Genomic DNA, 13,416 nt, shown 5'->3' on the forward strand with positions numbered 1-13,416 from the left:
TGACAGACAAATTGACAAATCAGAAAAAGATTTGACAGAATGAGTCAGAGATACAATACACCCCAACACTCACAAGAACACCACAAGAAATAGAAGCAGATTAAGAGCAGTGCAGGGAGAGTCAGTTAGGATTCAGTGCAGTGACTGCATTGTGGTAGAGTTCATTCATGAGTTCATGTAGTTCAGTGTAGGTTAACAGAAGTTGAAGCCGAAACATAAACAGGAGCCAGAAGATTAGAACAAATCACCAGAGTTAGTTTGAGGCCAAGCAGAGCAATTCAGTGAAAAGACAGAGAAGCTAGATTGAATCAGTCAGCTTGGAAAGGAGTTTGAGCCAAAACAACTGAGTTGAACCAGCCAGCCAGAGTTCAGAAAGAACTAGAAAGAATGAGCATATTCAGCAGTAAATCTTGGAGGCTAAAACATCTGGGCCCAGGTTAACAGATGGAGGCTGGAAGCTGAAGCCTTCAGGGTCTAGGCTTGAAGAATTTGAGCTCCTATGGAGGCTAGAAGCTTCCAGGCCCAGGCCTAGGGACAGCATGAGAGAAATGCTCAAGGCTTAGCCCAAGCCATGTATTTTACATAGCTTGGTACCACAATCATCTCATCCCTCCCTCAGAGGAAATAAAAGCAACATTTACTTTTACAGAAGAAGAAATACAGCATAGCTATTCAGTTCTAATTACACTATATATATATATATATATATATATATATATATATTTTTTTTTTTTTTCTGAAATAGTTGTAAAGGTGACATCTTAGAATCAAGGACAAGAAACTAAATAGTTGCTTTGCTGCTCTTCTTGCTTGCTAAATTTAACAAACATTGTCATGACACATTTGTGTACCAGCAACTGAATAAAATTCTCTATAGCATATAAAATAGACAGGGATGCTTAATATTAGTTCATCACATGTACACACTCATATATAAATAGCTCCCATATTATATTGTTGAGCTAATTCTTTACAGTAAAACTTCAAAATACACTGTATGTGTCTATTCTACCACCCACAGTGGTACCACACTCTATTATGGCTTCCTCACATATATTTCATAAATTGCAAATGCTAAAGGCCATCAGCTATCAAAATGCAGATTTCAGAGGTGCTGAGTTGATCAATTGCAGTCCACACAGAAGTATTCAGTAAACTGGAATGTGCCTCTTCTTTTTTCAATATTATATACTAAAAATCACAGTATAACAATTATTTATAGAAGAAAAAGAAGGGAAATTGTAGAGAGGAGGAAATAAAAGGAAAAAATATTTGAAATTGAAGGTAATTCTGTTGAATTTAAGTAAGTTAACCCACAACTTATTGAAAATGGAAAGATTGTACTGGTGGCTACATAGAACCTTGAGCCCCATGTTCTAGTGTCTTTGATGTGTGAAGGTACTTTAAAGGCTACAGAAAGGAAAATATATACGTGCTAACTGAGCCACAAAATCTTTTATTTACTACTTTCCTGCCTGTAAACAATGCTAGCTAGGGAAATGGTGACAGAAAACTTGTGGGAGTAACAAGTCTGATTTGACTTAAGACCTACACCACAAGATGAACCCCGTACCCAAAATTGCTTGAGTAACCAAGAACCAGAGACTATCCCGGAGTCCTAGAATAAAACAGAACAATACTGATTTTATACCAAATGTGTGTGTGTGTGTGTGTGTGTGTGTGTGTGTGTGTGTGTGTGTATGTATCGTGAACCCTAATGATATACTGCTATACTCATTAAATCAGCACCTTATTCAGCCATCATCAAAGAGGCTTCCTACTGCAAACGATGGGAACAGATAAATATAGAGACCCACAGCCAGACATTACAAAAGAGAGAAACCATGGTGCATACAGTTCTAAATGAGATGTCTCCATCAAATTCCTGGACTCAGTGCCCAGGGATCCCAACAGATATGAGGCAGAAGGAATTTGGTAGGCCAAGTGAGTGGAGGCTATCAGCAGAACAAGGCCCTCTAAATCAACTGAACAAAGCTCATACGAACTCATAAAGACTAACAGAGCAAGCACAAGGTCAATATGGTTTTGCAGCAGGTCCTATAAGCACAGGCTCAGCGTGGCTTTGCACCATATTCTGTGAGTCTATTTTATAGTTTTACCTTAGTACCTTTATGGGACTCTTAAATGTGTGAATGAGTGCATCATCTCTAATTCTTTTGTCTCCTCTTGTGGCTCTTTCCTTTCTGTTAAATTGCAGTGTTCAACCTCAATGTGATGGCTTTTGTTTTACCTTATTATATTTTATTTTAAAAAATAAGTGACTGTGTGAAAAAACATGAAATGACTAACTTAATTACTTAAGAACCGCATCTACATTGAAGTGCTATACTAAATCCATTCAAGATGGAGTCATGTCACGTTATTATTCAAATGCTAGTGCATCTGAAATTAAGGATAAAGGTAAAGTCTAAAACTTTAATTTGCACAGTCTTACAATAGATAATTAAACTTTATTGCATTAAAAGTGATGCCATGGAACTAATCATGGAAGTGATAAATTATCTCTTCGTCTTACACAGCATCAAAAGATGATAGTTTCTAAAACCCATTGTCTGTTTGAATCAGTTATGAAGAAACAGTACTGTTGATTTAAAATAGATTATACACTGATATGAGTTGCATGAATTTGCATCTTCATGCAAAGCATCTTAATGAATACCATTAAAAATGTAAAAGCCTGATGATATATAAAAAAGAAAAAGAAATCACTTATGACATCTCAGACCTTAAAGAATAGAAATTTATCAGCCAGATAATACCTCAAAACTTTGACTTCAGAACTAGTAACACTTAAGTCAATACTTTATTTCAGTGTGTATTACTTCAATTGAAAAATTTCAAATTTGAATATTGATCCTTCAATATACACTAGGGTTTAAACAGATAAAATAATCACATATGAACATCAAAATTACAGAATCTACGTGAAGCTGAAAACACAAAGTCTCCACTGTGAGAAGTCTGGATCTTTATAGAATTATGAGGTGGAGGTAAATTGGTTTGGACATGATCCATGTATTTTATGGTGGGATGTAGTTAAGGACAAGTCAAGTGATACCCAGAAATATAAGAGAAGGAAATTCCTGGGTTTATTTTATTGTGGAATCCATTTTCTACCATCCAAGTTTTCTGTCTCTCATTTGGACCCAAACCAGAAAGCAATGAACCTTAATATGAGCAATGAGAATGCACACTGCCTAGTGTAACAACTATTGCTCAGTGTTGAATGCCACTTTTTTTTTTCCATTTTTTATTAGGTATTTAACTCATTTACATTTCCAATGCTATACCAAAAGTCCCCCATATCCACCCACCCCCACTCCCCTGCCCACCCACTCCCCCTTTTTGGCCCTGGTATTCCCCTGTACTGGGGCATATAAAGTTTGCAAGTCCAATGGGCCTCTCTTTCCAGTGATGGCCGACTAGGCCATCTTTTGATATATATGCAGCTAGAGTCAAGAGCTCCGGGGTACTGGTTAGCTCATAATGTTGTTCCACCTATAGGGTTGCAGATCCCTTTAGCTCCTTGGCTACTTTCTCTAGCTCCTCCATTGGGAGCCCTATGATCCATCCATTAGCTGACTGTGAGCATCCACTTCTGTGTTTGCTGGGCCCCGGCATAGTCTCACAAGAGACAGCTACATCTGCGTCCTTTCAATAAAATCTTGCTAGTGTATGCAATGGTGTCAGCGTTTGGATGCTGATTATGGGGTGGATCCCTGGCTATGGCAGTCTCTACATGGTCCATCCTTTCATCTCAGCTCCCAACTCCGTCTCTGTAACTCCTTCCATGGGTGTTTTGTTCCCAAATCTAAGGAGGGGCATAGTGTCCACACTTCAGTCTTCATTCTCCTTGAGTTTCATGTGTTTAGCAAATTATATCTTATATCTTGGGTATCCTAGGTTTGGGGCTAATATCCACTTATCAGTGAATACATATTGTGTGAGTTTCTTTGTGAATGTGTTACCTCACTCAGGATGATGCCCTCCAGGTCCATCCATTTGGCTAGGAATTTCATAAATTCATTCTTTTTAATAGCTGAGTTATAAAATATCTTGGCGTGACTCTAACTAAGGAGGTGAAAGATCTGTATGATAAAAACTTCAAATCTCTGAAGAAAGAAATTAAAGAAGATCTCAGAAGATGGAAAGATCTCCCATGCTCATGGATTGGCAGGATCAACATTGTAAAAATGGCTATCTTGCCAAAAGCAATCTACAGATTCAATGCAATCCCCATCAAAATTCCAACTCAATTCTTCAACGAATTGGAAGGAGCAATTTGCAAATTTGTCTGGAATAACAAAAAACCTAGGATAGCAAAAAGTCTTCTCAAGGATAAAAGAACTTCTGGCGGAATCACCATGCCAGACCTAAAGCTTTACTACAGAGCAATTGTGATAAAAACTGCATGGTACTGGTATAGAGACAGACAAGTAGACCAATGGAATAGAATTGAAGATCCAGAAATGAACCCACACACCTATGGTCACTTGATCTTCGACAAGGGAGCTAAAACCATCCAGTGGAAGAAAGACAGCATTTTCAACAATTGGTGCTGGCACAACTGGTTGTTATCGTGTAGAAGAATGCGAATCGATCCATACTTATCTCCTTGTACTAAGGTCAAATCTAAGTGGATCAAGGAACTTCACATAAAACCAGAGACACTGAAACTTATAGAGGAGAAAGTGGGGAAAAGCCTTGAAGATATGGGCACAGGGGAAAAATTCCTGAACAGAACAGCAATGGCTTGTGCTGTAAGATCGAGAATCGACAAATGGGACCTAATGAAACTCCAAAGTTTCTGCAAGGCAAAAGACACCGTCAATAAGACAAAAAGACCACCAACAGATTGGGAAAGGATCTTTACCTATCCTAAATCAGATAGGGGACTAATATCCAACATATATAAAGAACTCAAGAAGGTGGACTTCAGAAAATCAAATAACCCCATTTAAAAATGGGGCTCAGAACTGAACAAAGAATTCTCACCTGAGGAATACCGAATGGCAGAGAAGCACTTGAAAAAATGTTCAACATCCTTAATCATCAGGGAAATGCAAATCAAAACAACCCTGAGATTCCACCTCACACCAGTCAGAATGGCTAAGATCAAAAATTCAGGTGACAGCAGATGCTGGCGAGGATGTGGAGAAAGAGGAACACTCCTCCATTGTTGGTGGGAGTGCAGGCTTGTACAACCACTCTGGAAATCAGTCTGGCGGTTCCTCAGAAAACTGGACATAGTACTACCGGAGGATCCAGCAATACCTCTCCTGGGCATATATCCAGAAGATGCCCCAACAGGTAAGAAGGACACATGCTCCACTATGTTCATAGCAGCCTTATTTATAATAGCCAGAAGCTGGAAAGAACCTAGATGCCCCTCAACAGAGGAATGGATACAGAAAATGTGGTACATCTACACAATGAATGCCACTTTTGTTCGTGGAATCCAGGCCTGAGATCTGCTTTATAGCGTGTCTGTAAGCAGGAGAACCTACATGTATTGGATCCTATAGAGAAGTGACTAGGTAATTGGGACTTCATTTCTGGAAGATATTTAAATTGTAGTAATGACACCTCAGTTAATTTAAACAAGAAGGCTATAAAAGAGGAAAACTGAGCACTCCCCACTTCCTGGTTTCTTGTCTCACCATGTGATATCTTTCTCTCACAGGAGTTCCTGTAATGAGACCATCTGACACGAGGCACAGGCAAATTTCAATCACAAAGGCTGAGCCTATCAAGCCACACTCTAGAAACTGCGAAACTGAACTAAAGGAACATTTTTTTTTCTTAATAAGATATACTATTTAAAGATTTTATTATACTAACAGAAAAACAACAAATAACAGATAGTGTTACTTATATGACCTTGCATATGAACAGTGTATTAGCTGTAGGAGATTGCATTATTCTTTGCTAAAATCCCCTTATTTAGAAGAATTATACATTCATTTTTGGTGAAATATGTATGATTGAATCATGTGGTTCAATGAAATATAAAGAGAGTTCCATCCTTTTTTTTTCTGGATAGATTTATTAAGAGTTTGGGTAGAATTATTATACTTCCCAAATGTCCTTTTATTATGGCTAGACATTCATAACAGGAGCTTTTTCATCAGCCTAGAACCCCACATGAACATGAAACAGAGGAATAGCTGATTGGCAGTTGTCACCGAGCATAAGGAAGATACAAATGTTATTATGATAATTTACTCTAACTTGAGGGACATTTGTTATGGAAGAATAACATGGCTTATTCTGACACAATCTGCAGCCTGATTCGTGTATGGCAGCTCAGGCACAATACTCCTCTGACACAAGATTCTTCTAAAAATCTCTTTAAAAAATAATGATTTGAAAATACCAATCAAGTATGGATAACTTAGGATTTTGTTAATCAAATTGAAATACTGTTTTAATTGATATTCTTATTTGATGTTACAGTCTGATTTTAAAAATAATTTATTCAAAATACAAGATCATAGGCAGAACCTCTCAAAACACCCATTACAGAAACCAATATCCACAGATTTGTCATTTTGTTAAAGGAATGCAAGGGCAAATCTAACTACAGTAGAACGAAGCATAGATGTTTCATTAGGTAATGTGCATTCTTCAAATATAAAGGCATTTTAGGCACAATGAATTATTTAGAGTATGAGAATATTCAGATCTAAGAACCATTTCTAGTGCCCTTCATAACAGCACTTGAATATCTGCAGACAATGACAGCAGATGGTATTGCCAAATGCTTGCTCTATTACATTTAAAACTTCCTGTGGGAGAGCGTTGCTTTTTACAATAAAACAATCACCTAAATTCAAACATTAAAGAAACATAGAGGTCCCTTAAAAGGCAAACTCTTCACGAGTGGCAGAGATCATTTCTCACGCTGAACAATTGTGTAGAGCTGTAGTGATGCTCACGTCCTTTCCAATTGTAACCAGATGCATCTGTATTACTAGACTGTTCTGCCGTTGTGGCATTTTCAGCGAAGAAATGCTGCAAATTTTACTATTTAAATGTGTGCCTGACTGTAGGGAGCCACCTCCAGCAGGAAGACAGGGCATTAAGTGAGGGATAGGGCTGCCATTCCTCAGTCACATCTCTGACCCATAATTGTTCCTGTCTGAAGAATGACAGGGATTGAAATGGAGAGGGGCCCAAAGAAAAGAAGGTCTAGTGACCGGCCCAAAGTGGGATCCAGCTCAAGGGGAGGTCTCAAGGTCTGACACTATTTCTGAGGGTATGGAGCACTCACAAAAAGGGACCTAGCATAACTGCCCTCCGAAAGACCCCAAAACTCCCCTGAAAGAGTCAGATGCAGATATTTGCACCCAACCAATGGAAAGAAGCCGCTGATCGCTGTTGATGAATTAGGGAAAAGCTGAAAGAAGCTGAGGAGAAGGCGATCATGTAGGAGGACCAGCAGCATCAATTCACCTGGACCCCTGAGATCTCTCAAACACTGGATCACCAAACAGGCAGCATACAGCAGCTGATATAGGTCCCCAACACACATACAGTACAGGACCGAGGGGTTTTGTTCATTAAGAAATGATACACCAACCTTCAAGAGATTGGAGGCCCCAGGGAGTTTAGAGGTCAGGTGGGGTGTGGGGTATGGACAACCACATGGAGACAGGGCCATGGGGAGGAGGTATAGGATGTCGAACAGTCGGAGGGTGGATGGGGGTGGGGGATAGAATATGGAGGGAAAAATAAATTAATTAAAATTAAAAAACTAAAAAAGTGTATTTTCAAATAAATCATTAATACCCAAAAGATATTTTCACGTCAATCTGCAATATGAGCTCTAGACGATTTGTCTCACACTGTGGTGCCTACTGAGGCCAATACAAACTTCATTCCCTTCTATAAAAACTTATCCTTAATACTACTCATACTGAGCTCAGGCAATAACTGTCACTCTTAGCCATTATCTCTTTTAGTCCAGAAACTCTGCCTCTTCTATGGTCATTTCTCAGCTCAGATAGTTTCCATTCCTGTTTAAAGGTAGAGACTGATATTTCACACATTCTTGCTCTGAGGTCTTTTGCCTTATGAAACTCAAGGTGGGAAAAATGGTTTCTTATTTAAACGTGTGTGCCTAGTCCAACATGTAGACACACACAGACACACACAGAGAGACACTCAGACACACACACACACACAAGCAAACATACGCATGACAAATCAAAGATAAAAATAAACATATAGAGACTTTTTTTTTGAGAGAGAGGATTAAATAAAATCATGCAGGTATATTGTAAGAAACATTATTGCACTCCTTTTATTGATGTGTAACATGGGTAGGCCTTTGAAATCTTGAATAACATATAGAATATTTGGTGCAGCATACCAGGAAAAGACAGAACTTAAATTCTGCAGACTTCTCTCCAAGTCCACAAGCTTAACATCATTTAGTATCACAAATGTACAACTTTAGGTGATGTTTCCTCTCTCAACATTTATTTATTTATTTATTTTGACATTTAAAATACCTGAAAATTAACTTATACCAATGTTTTTTATTGGTTATTTTATTCATTTACATTTCAAATGTTGCCCCCCCTTCCTGGTTTCCCCTCCACAAACCCCTATCCTTACTCCTGCTTTTATGAAGGTGCTCCTTCAACCAATCACCCACTCCTGCCTCACTGCCTTAGCGTTCCTCTCTGCTGGAGCATCGAGCCTTCACAGGACCAAGGGCCTCCCATTCCATTGATGCTAGATAAGGCAATCCTCTGCTACATATGCTGCTGGAGTCATGGGTCCTTCCATGTGTATTCTTTGTTTGATGGTTTAGTTTCTGGGAGCTCTGGGGGATCTAGTTGGTTGATATTTTTGTTCTTCCTATGGGGTTGCAAAGCCCTTCAGTTCCTTCAGTTCTTCCTCTAACCCCTCCATTGGGGTATGGTGCTCAGCCTGATGGTTGGATGTGAGCATTTGCATGTGTACAGGTCATTCTCTGACAGAGCCTCTCAGGGGAGAGTCATTCCAGCAAGCTTTTCTTGGCATCAACAATAGTTTCTGGGTTTGGTGTCTGCATATTGGATGGATCTCCAGGTAGGACAAAAACTTTACCATTGTTAAGATATAAAAATGTCTTCTAAGGTTTTTTTGGTTTTTTTTTTTGTTTTTTTTTTGTTTTTTTGCTATTACACAGTAATAAAGAAGTTTTAAAATATGGGGAGAAAACAGAAAAAAATGTGCAATGTAGAATAAGCCCATTTTATTTACATTCTACATACATACTCCCAATTTGGGAATATATTGAATTTTGAGTTTATAATGGTATAAAAAGAAAGGACATTTGGTAGAAACTTTACCTCTAATTTTGAACTGTTATTTTCCTTAGAGGGCAATGCTATATAACACATCCAAGGTGTGCAACTGCTGCAGTCAATAGGTTACATTTACAAATACTTGCAGGAACGATTAATATCCATCCTAATTGATTAGTTGGAATTTAGGATGTGGCCAGGGCAAGTTGTTCCCATTATTTGATAAGATTGTACATGCTGATGAAATTCTGTATTGCATATCAGTTATATGCAAATTTTTGGATTTATACCTTGTCTTATGAACTATTAATTCTTCTTAACAATTTTAACTATATTTTAGATAATCATGTTTTGCTCCTCTTAAATTTTATTATTAAAATTTTTATTAAGAAAATATTCATCTAATAACAATTATGCTTTAAGGTTGGGCCCTGTCTAGGTTGGTTATTTCAGTGTTCATTTTACAGTCTTATCTAAGGTGATCCATGTTGAAAGACAAATATTTTCAAAGATACCACTTGTCTTTTATATCAGTAAGAACCAAATATGTTTGGTTCATAACAAAGAGTAATTTTATTACTGTGAGGAAAATTAAAGAGATTATTTTAGGTTAAACAATCAAATCATAGATTCTCCATTCAGACTTGTCTCTAATTATTTATATAATGCTTGTTAAACACCTGAAAGAGAAGATATGACATGTAGAAGCTACATGCTGATTTGGAGCTTGCCAGAAATTACACATGTTAACTATGGAGATCAGTGTACATGAAAGCTAATTGAACATAGCTAATTGACTAGCAAGATTGAATCTACAAGTATATTAAACACTTTTCATCTTTTACTTTTGCAGCAAAATGTAAACTAGTTTAAAACTTTGCTGTCTATACAACAGCAGAGTCTTATCCTGTGATTTGCTAGACTCAGAGCATGATTGTTAGCTTATAAAGACAGCTGGTAGCATTATAAAATATGAGGCAGATGAAATGATAACAGAAGTCACCAGACACTGTTACATGCCAGATTCCCCTTCAATAAAATTTTCATCTTGGATAGAATGTAAAACCATTCCTTTCTTCAGAAAAGTTCTTTAAACTAAGAAAGTAAACATGACCCAGTGGCTTCAGGAAGTGCCTGAAATTGAATAGATTAGCTAGTTGCCTCTATTGCCAAGTATATACATGCTGTACAGACTGCTGAGAGAGACTCTCAGGCAAGCTGAGCTGCCTAGGAAAGGCTCAAAATATCTCTGGTATCTGAAGGAAGCAGAAAATAGTTAAGCTACCTGCAGCTTGAAGGAAAGAGATGGTTTCAAAGGTTTGCATGCTGTCCAGACTACTCTAGTTTTCTAACTCTCTTAAGCTTTCACCCATTCTGGTTTTGGCCTTTAAGGTATTTTTGCTCCTGTAAGTAGCCTATAGCTCATATTCCTGTAAGTAACCCCAGTAAAATTCATTTATTCACCACACAGAACTTTGGTGGTATCCATAATTTTGTATGTGTTGATGCCCTACCAGTAAGTAGACATTTGTTCATATCTCTCTAGGAAGTGTGTTACACACAGACAGGATGAACAAACTGTTACACAAGCATATGATGTGGATTCTAATATGTCCTACAATTATTTTACTAAGATGAAAGAGTACTGCTGATCTATTGTAGAAAGAGAAATTGACAGTGCAATAATTAGGTGGAAAGGAAGCATTCGATGAAATCGTTTTCTTTGTGAGCTTTGTGAATTCATTAGTTGTGCGAAGAATCTGAAGGACAGAAAGGCTGATGTAGGTGTTGGATCACTAGCCAGGTAATAGAATGTTTTTACAACATAAAGAGTCTTTATTTAATCTAATTTGGAGAGAACAACATTTGAGTCTTTCTTCCCTCAATTTTAATTTTAGATCTATAAATATTTCTTTCTGATCAATTATTCAAGATAATTCACAAAATATTTGATATCTTGTTTTAAACTATAATAAAGCCAGTACTATTCCATGATTAAGGAAATAGTTTTAATATAATAAACATTTTTGCATAAATCACTCTTACAATTGGATACAAAAGAGCAAAGATATTTAAGAATTGAATATTAATCTTAACTACAAATATAGAATCTATTGTTTTACTACATTGATTCTAAAAATCCTGAAAAAAAGAGATGGAAACAATAAACAGTATGTTAATATAATTCTTGGCTCCTCTAGTCATAGATCACACTTTGTAAAACATAGCTTTTGAAAGGAGTATAAGTCCCAAATAAAACCTGATTCTAAAATTCTGCTTCTCAATCATTATGGCCATTAATCTTTATGGCCACTTATTCCCTCAGGCATGTTACTTAGCATTTCTGGACTATAAGTTCTCTTTTCATATGATTTATACTAGTACAAATAATATCTACCTCTTTGACTTAATATGAGTTTTAATATTTTAGTATATTTAACACTTAAAAATAAATCAATACATTTTTATCAGTTAATAACACAGATATTAAATATGATTATATAGATTTGATGTGTTATATATTTACTAGACATACAGCAGTAAATAGATTGTAGATTACTGTACATATAAATGAAAATTATGTTAATGAAGATAGAATGTTTCATTGATTATATTGAATAAATAAGAAAGATTTTCCATTTGAACATTTTCCTGTCAAGTTAATTTGGTAATATATATTCTATTTCTATGATATTTATTACTTCTCCAGAGACACAAGCTTTTCTATAAGGTCTAAAGTCTAATTATAACTTTTTCTAGTTTTTAAGTGGGGACACAAAGTTCCTGGAAGTTCTAAGCTTAGACAAGCAGACTTATGTGGAGTATATGCTGATGCTAGGGTGGGAGAAATAAATATCAATTAAATTTGCCTGCAAAGATGATATTAATTAAAAGGAATTCTGTTTTGTTTTATGAGGCCTAAGATAGTGTATATATCTCTTCTTAGTCTCTTGCTCATTCTAAGTTTGTAGAGAAATTACTAAATAAAAGATTCTGTAAGACATAATGGAGTATTGCACATTTCCTCAAGTTCTTATCATCTTGTTACAATAGGTTTCATGGTTATAATACAAGTGAGTGGCCTGTACACAAGGAGAATCTACAAGGAGAAATAATCAAGAAGTTATAATGAAGAGTAGAAGCCAAAAAAAAAAGGACATATTTTCAGTAGGTGGAAATATAGAAGCATGGTATTCTGGAAAATAGCAAGGCCAACTAAGACTCAATTCAGTGTGGGGAAATTGGTTACTTGAAGGAAGTAGTGCAAAATTAGACAAGGGTTTAAACTGAATTCCCCCTCCAAGTGAGTGGCTCCTGGCTGTCTTCATATGTGGATGGTTGCCAAGTTTAACCTCATTTATATCAGATCACTGAAGTACAGAGAATTCTTGATTCAAATACTATCTTTATTTATTTCAATTAATAAAAAATGGGGAGACATGAGATTCCACTTCAAAGCTAGACATTCAAAAGAATAACTGATAGCATATTATAGTGATTGAGACAGGTTTGAAATTAGGAGATGATAATGGAAACTCAAATCTTTCTATGACTGAGCAAAGAAGAGAACCTTGAAGCTTGTAAATAAACTCAACTATACTCCCTCCAGGAGCCCTTATTATCTTGTTGCAGGATTATGGGGTCTAAAAGGAAGGGGAGTATGCCGGCTAGTTTTATGTCAACTTGAAACAAACTAGAGTCATCTGACTCTTTCTCTATTGAGAAAATGCCTCTGGGATCCAGCTATAAAACAATGAAAGTAAAAATTTTACAACTCTGGATTGCTTTCCCTCACAAATGGGAGTTAAATTAAAAAAATCCAGTGAGTGAAGTTCTTAAAGAGAGTTTGTAATATCCAAATAAGACCTAATTTATTTATATATGCATTTTATTCCTATGGTATAAAAAATGAGTACAGATGGGATATTAATCATTATTGTGACCAAACCAGGTTATTACAGCAGTTGGGGACTCTTTGTGGAAAGGGTGAGACAGGATCTTATCATGTAGCACACATTGGCTTGGAAGCCAATATCCTGGGTCAGCCTCCTGAGTACGGTTATAGTCCTTTGCCACCATGACTAAAAGTATATTT

At 36.6% G+C, this 13,416-nt stretch overlaps 1 protein-coding gene across 2 annotated transcripts in view; it reads right to left on the bottom strand.

Moving 5' to 3' along the window:
- Positions 1-13,416, bottom strand: part of Epha6 (Eph receptor A6) — a 969,479-nt gene that overhangs the window by 610,142 nt on the left and 345,921 nt on the right. The window lies entirely within an intron of this gene.

The sequence above is a fragment of the Mus musculus genome, chromosome 16 (genome assembly GCF_000001635.26).
Source record: "Mus musculus strain C57BL/6J chromosome 16, GRCm38.p6 C57BL/6J".
NCBI lineage: Eukaryota > Metazoa > Chordata > Mammalia > Rodentia > Muridae > Mus > Mus musculus.